Below are 7,328 nucleotides of genomic sequence, written 5' to 3' on the forward strand. Positions count from 1 at the left end.
CACATTCCATTTCTCCCTCAATCCCCCCCTCCCTATTCTATTAACCTCACGTATGCCCATTAATTAGACCTTTGTCATCGTTACATTATTGACCAACCATACCCATAATTCTAACTCAGAGCGCTTGCACTTACCCCTGTTGATCTAGTTCTTTACGAGGTTGGGATACCTTACTTTTTGTGCATAGCAGCTAGATTTAGAACCATACTTCTATAGCGCTGACCATTAATAAATTAAATTGAACCTATATCCCATACAGGTTGGCAGCTTAAGGAGATACATTTGTACATGCATGGGCCTTTTAGATTCCAGGGGATCCAGGTCAGATAGGGCGAACACCATATTCTTTGAAATAAACAATCAAATATCACTAGACGCATCCAATGAGACTTTCTGTCGGACATTCATTAAATTAGAAAAATTATTAGAAAAAGAAACTAAAATATGGTGGGACAAACATACTCTACAATGGTACATATCACACGATATTGTACCTAAAGGGCTAAAAATTAGAAAGAGACCTACTCATAACAAGGATAATGTTGAATTCATCAAAAATTTGGATAGAGTGCTACATGAGTGTTCTGTTAAATTAATGGAATTGATCATTAAAGAAAGAGATCTTGAATTAGAACAATTAAAAAGAGATATCGACACATTAGACAGTAGTTTAGAACCACATAAAGAAGATAAGGAATATCAGATTTTAGAAGAACTTATCAAACAAAAACTAGACAGAGAGGAGGAACTTATTATAAACACAAAAAAGTCCAAAATATTCAGGGACAGATTTGGGACTATGAGTGCACGTAGGCACAAGTCAAGGGACCCACTAAAGAAAACAAAGAAACAAACTAAGAAACATAATAAGAAAACAACCCTGAACACCAGCTTTAAAGATAAACAAAGTAACATTGACCAGAAATTGGTGAAGAAGATCGCAAACATTGTCTGCAAACACGATAGGTTTGACACTGCAGGCACCCCGATATATAAAAAATATAACTTGACCTACCAACAGTTCATGACCCGTTTACACACGAAACCAGTAGTAAACAATGAAAAGATCGATTTCCTGAACCTAAGTACTTATAGTGAGGAAGAATCACATAGTTTTTCTGTCCATTCCATGAAAGACTTGAGCCCAGACAAGGATCATTATACCAACACTATAAGACAATCATTTGAAAGAGGGTGGAGGGACTCATTTGCCCCCAAAGAGATCATTCCAGAAGGGAATAACTTAACGTCATTACCTAACATAAACACGTCAGAGTCACTCTTAAGTGCCGTACAAGAAGATCTTACATCAGCCGAAAATTGGGGCGACAGTTTTTTAGACCTAGGAACCCTAATACCCCCTTTAAAATACCGGAATCTACTATCACAGAAAAGAAAATTAAACACGGTAGAAGAGGTTGCAGGGGAGGGCAAAAAAATCAAAAAAGATCAAGATCCAAATCAGATGCAAACACCCAATAGGAATTTTCAACTTGAGTAATAAAATATTAACACCAATGCAAACCTCAGTCCTCAGCAAAGGACTTAAATTTGCTCCTAGCAATAAGATCGATAAATTTTCAATGTATATGGACATAAAGAATTTCACTAGAAAATTGAATCTAAAGAAATATTTTTTAGACAAACCATACAATCCAAATAACAATCTAAATAGGGATAGATACAAGCACACCACACTAAAACCTCAAAGTTTAACCTAAGTTACATCAAAGGTCCTTACATCCATACCTTTGAGAAGGCAGTTATGGATGATATCAACAAGATCAATACATCTAGATGTTCTGCATGTAATCTAACTAAATCAGAGATGCAAGCACTCAATGACCTAAAAAAAGACACCACATTAATTATCAAACCGGCTGATAAGGGGGGGGGGTGGTCATTCTAAACCAGGAGGACTATAATAAAGAGGCCATGAGAATCCTAGGGGATACGGCTACTTACACAAAATTAAAAGGGGACCCCACCATACGTTACCATGAGGAATTAAATCTACTATTAAAGGAGGGCTTGAGGACAGGGATCCTTAAGAAAGAGGAACATGATTTTCTAAATACACCCCACCCTGTGATCCCTGTGTTCTATTATCTGCCTAAATTACGCAAAGATCCCATCAACCCACCAGGAAGGCCCATTGTATCTGGGATTAATTCCCTAACCGCACCATTGTCGCAATACATTGATCAATTCCTACAGAATTATGTAAAACAACAACGATCACATTTAAGGGACACGACACAGGTACTCAATGTATTGCAAGATGTAACATGGTCTGAGGATTTTTGGTTAGCCACAAGCGACGTTACGTCGCTGTACACGGTTATAAACCATACCCAGGGTTTGAAAAGTACAAAATATTTTTTGGATATGGACACAGAACTAGACCAACAACAAGCGACATTTATCCTGCAAGGTATAGAGTTCATCCTCAGCCATAACTATATGTGGTATGGGGATTAATTCTACCTGCAGCAGTGTGGGACAGCCATGGGAACCAAGTTTGCCCCGAGCTATGCGAACCTCTTCATGAGTCACTGGGAGGACAATAACATCTGGTCCCCCATTGAGCTTGGGGCAAACTTGGTTCTATGGCGACGATATATAGATGATGTATTATTCATCTGGCAAGGTAGCAAAACATCACTAGACCAATTCCTGACATACATCAATGCCAATGATCGGAATTTAATTTTTACCACCAAGTACAGTAAGGAACAAGTACATTTTCTGGACCTGGATATCTTTATCCAGGACAACAGGATCCACACCAAAACACATCACAAACAGGTAGATGTGGATAGCTATATTAGGGCTGATAGCAACCATCACCCTAATTGGTTAAATAGCATCATCATGAGTCAATTCACCCGTATTAGGAGAAATTGTTCCAACATGACAGACTTCTTGGAACAAAGTAGTAACTTATTATTTTCTGAACATTAAGAATAATAACCTGATGTCTATTGCAAAAGTATTCACACTCTAGGTTTTATTACAATACACATAGATCAATTTACCTTACCAAGGTCCTAGGTAATTGATTGCAAATTTTTATACTTTTCATACCTTCCAAGTTTAATCTGGCAGGAAAGAAATTAGGATCATATATTTAAACCCACTATGATCCCATATCACAAGTTAGGAGGTTGGAATTAGTTTGAGGACTATACTGATTGACATTATTGTAAGAGGTCCCCTCTCACCCCCCCCTCCTCCCCCCCCGTTATGCACGGCAATAGACAGATTAACACATTAGCATGTACCCTACATCAGTAGAAAGACTGATTATTGATAATGAGAGCAATGAGGTATATACACATGGGTTTACCATGAACATTAATGAGTAGAAAGCCAGTGGATATTCGAATTGCATTAATGTGATTAGTCTGAAAGTGTACAATGTTCTTTCGCTGTAAACACGTCTCTATGGCAGGATTCCATTACAACAAATCCTACCCAAAATGGCCACCCACAGTACGGAGACAGGGGAGACCAATTCAGCTCTATTACTAACTGGGAGACGTAGAGAAGACGCTGATCAGTTTAACATGAGGCGCTATGTCCGCTCTCACTACAGCGAGCATGCGCAGTCAGCACGTTGTTTACTAGGTCAGGCACACCCTAGTCACGTGACTGACGCGCAGTGGAGAGCGCGAACCCGGAAGTGGCCTAATTCTCACAGCATGTGGGGCTAAATACAGGTATTTAAAGCCAGTTACTGTGCCCTCCAGATCACCTACCCTTGAAAAAGTCCCTACAGGGGACGAAACGTGTTGGGGACATTACAGCGACCCACCTTTGAACCTTCACACCACCAGTGAATGTGTTTCTTGTTATTTTATACTTGCCCTTTTATACCTGTACCACAAGGAGCATATTGTATGTGGACAGGCAATAAAAACATCATCCATACTCCTATTGAGTCCATGTAATAGTGTATATATGGTCCAGCCGGACTAACAGCCACCCCCATACCCACACACATTGGACCATCGAGCAAGGATTGCAGGTGAACTAGCGGACCCGCGGCAGAATCCGGGTAAGTCCTTACCAATACACCATATTTTACATCACTCTTGCTTACCTGCACCTGATGCTCCGATTCTCCTTTTCTTCGCATATGGGTTACGTTTGAGGAGGCGAGCCGGGAGACCGAATATTATACCTGTGGACAAAAGGGAACTTTTTTTGCTTGATACATACCATCAATATCTTATAAGAACATACTGCCACAAGTTATTGCTGACCCAGGTTTCTTTCGGATTGTAAAATGACTGAGCTGGTGTTTAAGTGAACACCCTACCCACAGTCTACACGGTGGTTCACACCAGGACTTACACATTCCATTTCTCCCTCAATCCCCCCCTCCCTATTCTATTAACCTCACGTATGCCCATTAATTAGACCTTTGTCATCGTTACATTATTGACCAACCATACCCATAATTCTAACTCAGAGCACTTGCACTTACCCCTGTTGATCTAGTTTTTTTATAAATGACAGGGGCATGCAGTAGATGCTCTCGGTTGCCCAAAAGATTTCTGGACATTTTCGACATTCAGCAACTGGGTGTTGAAGATTGCAGCACCAGCAAGAACTGTGGAATTTGCCCTGCTATCAGCTGAAGCAAGAGGGAGCAACTAGGTGGAATTCTACCCTCTATATGCTTCTGCGGATGGAGGAGCAGAAAAAGACCATCCAAGGCTACACTGTGGCCTATGACATAGGGAGAGGAGCGGGAATGCACCTTAGTCAAGCGCAGTGGAGAATAATTTCCATTTTGTGTAAGGTTCTCAAACCCTTTGAACTTGCCACATGTGAAGTTAGTTCAGACACTGCCAGCTTGAGTCAGGTCATTCCCCTAAGCAGACTTTTGCAAAAACAGCTGGAGAAACTGAAGGAGGAGCAGAAACGGAGTGATTCTGCTAAGTATGTGGGACTTGTAAATCAAGCCCTTCATTCGCTTTGACAGGATCCAAGGGTTGTTAATCTCTTGAAATCAGATCATTATATTTTGGCGACCATACTTGATCCTAGGTTTAAGTCATACCTTGCGTTTTTCTTTCCGATGGACATAAATCTGAAAAGATGCAAAGAGCTGGTGGTGAAAAAATTGGCAGCTCAAGCAGAAAGTGACACGGCAGCATCTCCTCCTTCATTTTCTACAGCTGCCAGGAAAAAACAAAATTTTCCTAAGAGCCCACTGCTTGTGGTGATGCAGATCAGTCAGCAAAACCTCATGACAACTGGTTGGGTCTGAAAGAACTGGCTACAATGAGTGACATGTCTACCGTGACTTTTTCTGATACGGTCACCATTCAGAGAATGGTGGATGACTATTTTAGGGATAGCATCCAAATAGGCATGTCAGACAGTCCATTTCACTACTGGCAGGAAAAAGAGGCAATTTAGAGTCCCTTACACAAACTGGCTTTGCTGTACTTAAGTTGCCCACCCTCCAGTTTGTACTCTGAGTTTTCACCACAGCCGGGAACCTTGTCAGTGATCTTCATAGGAGGCTACTTCCCCAAGATGTGGAAAAGATGATGTTCATCAAAATGAATTAGAAATTCCACGAGGAAGACCTTTACCAGGACTTACTTCCAAAAAATACAGAAGCGTCTGTAATGGTGGATTCCAGCGAGGGACGGATTAATATTGTGTGAAGAAGAGGAGGATGTACACAGTGATGGGGATAATGATGATGACGACATCTAATCTAATGTATTGTAAAGCCAGTTTGTGTATGGGATCATTGCCACCAATGTCCACTGCGCTTTAGCAGCTTGTTTTGTGGGGGTCCAAACAAACCAATCATTTCAGCCACAAGTGGCAGTCCCTGTTGCTGAAGTGATTGGTTTGTTAAACTGTGAATGTCCTGTTTCATATATACAACATAAGGGTGGGTTGGAGGGCCCAAGGACAATTCCATCTTGCACCTTTTTACTTTCCATTATGTGTTGGTTGGGGCATTGCTGCCTGACATTTTTAATGTAATGGTCTATGAATGTCCAGAAATTGTAATGGCCACAGACAGCATCTCCTGCATGCCCCTTTAATTTTTTTTTAAATAAAAGTCTGAACCAACTGCTGCTTGTTGTGTTAACCCAGCGGCACAAGTCGCACAACAGTGACATTCAGCCAAGTGTTCTCAGCCCTCAAGGCTGCTACACGGCCCATACGCCGCATCCTGCTTCAAAGGCCATCTGTCGTCACTCCTCACCAGACCTCAAGGCTGTAACAGCCACAACTTGCCAAGAGTTCCAGCTCTCAAGGCTGTTGCAGGACTGGTTCTTTCCTAATCATAGCTAGTATTCTACTACTACTCCGCCTGGAGGCTGTATCAACAATTAACTATCAATTCTTCAGCCAGAGGCTGCACCAATTATCAAATCTTCTTACTTCAGCCAGTGGCTGCACCAATTATCAACTCTTCTTACTTCAGCCAGTGGCTGCACCAATCATCAACTCTTCTTACTTCAGCCAGTGGCTGCACCAATTATCAACTCTTCTTACTTCAGCCAGTGGCTGCACCAATTATAAACTTTTCTTACTTCAGCCAGTGTCTGCGCCAACTATGAATTCTTCAGCCAGTGGCTGCACCAATTATCAACTCTTCTTACTTCAGCCAATGGCTGCACCAATTATCAACTCTTCTTACTTCAGCCAGTGGCAGAATTATCAAGTATCAACTCTTCTTACTTCAGCCAGTGGCTGCACAATTATCAACTCTTCTTACTTCAGCCAGTGGCTGCACCAATTATAAACTATTCTTACTTCAGCCAGTGGCTGCGCCAACTATCAATTCTTACTTCACCCAGTGGCTGCACCAATTATCAAGTATCTACTCTTCTTACTTCAACCAGTGGCTGTGCCAACTATCAATTCTTCAATTCTCAAGGGGTACCCCAACCATCATCTTTGCACAGTCCTCAACTCTATTTATCACTCAGTTTTGAGTCAGCTAGCTGGATGCAACCTTTTGGCCCTTAACTAGATGAAAAAAAATCAATATTATGAGCTGTGAGGTGGTCAGAATTTACTGGAAACGAGTGGAAATATATGTTATTGAGGTTAATAATACTGTAGGAACAAAAAAAGGCCCATTTTATGTGATTTTAGCTGTTTTTATGATTTTTTAAGAAAAAAATCCAGATCCAGAACCAAAACCGAAAAACAAAACACGGAGGTGAGGTTTTTCAAGACCAATCCAGATTCAAAACCAGAGGAGATCTAGATCCAAAACCTGGGGTCGGCGCACATCTCTAGTAAAAAGTAGGATCTGCCAGCTCCAATAATATGGGAGC

Source organism: Taudactylus pleione, unplaced genomic scaffold (genome assembly GCF_031769625.1).
Source record: "Taudactylus pleione unplaced genomic scaffold, aTauple2 ptg000051l, whole genome shotgun sequence".
NCBI lineage: Eukaryota > Metazoa > Chordata > Amphibia > Anura > Myobatrachidae > Taudactylus > Taudactylus pleione.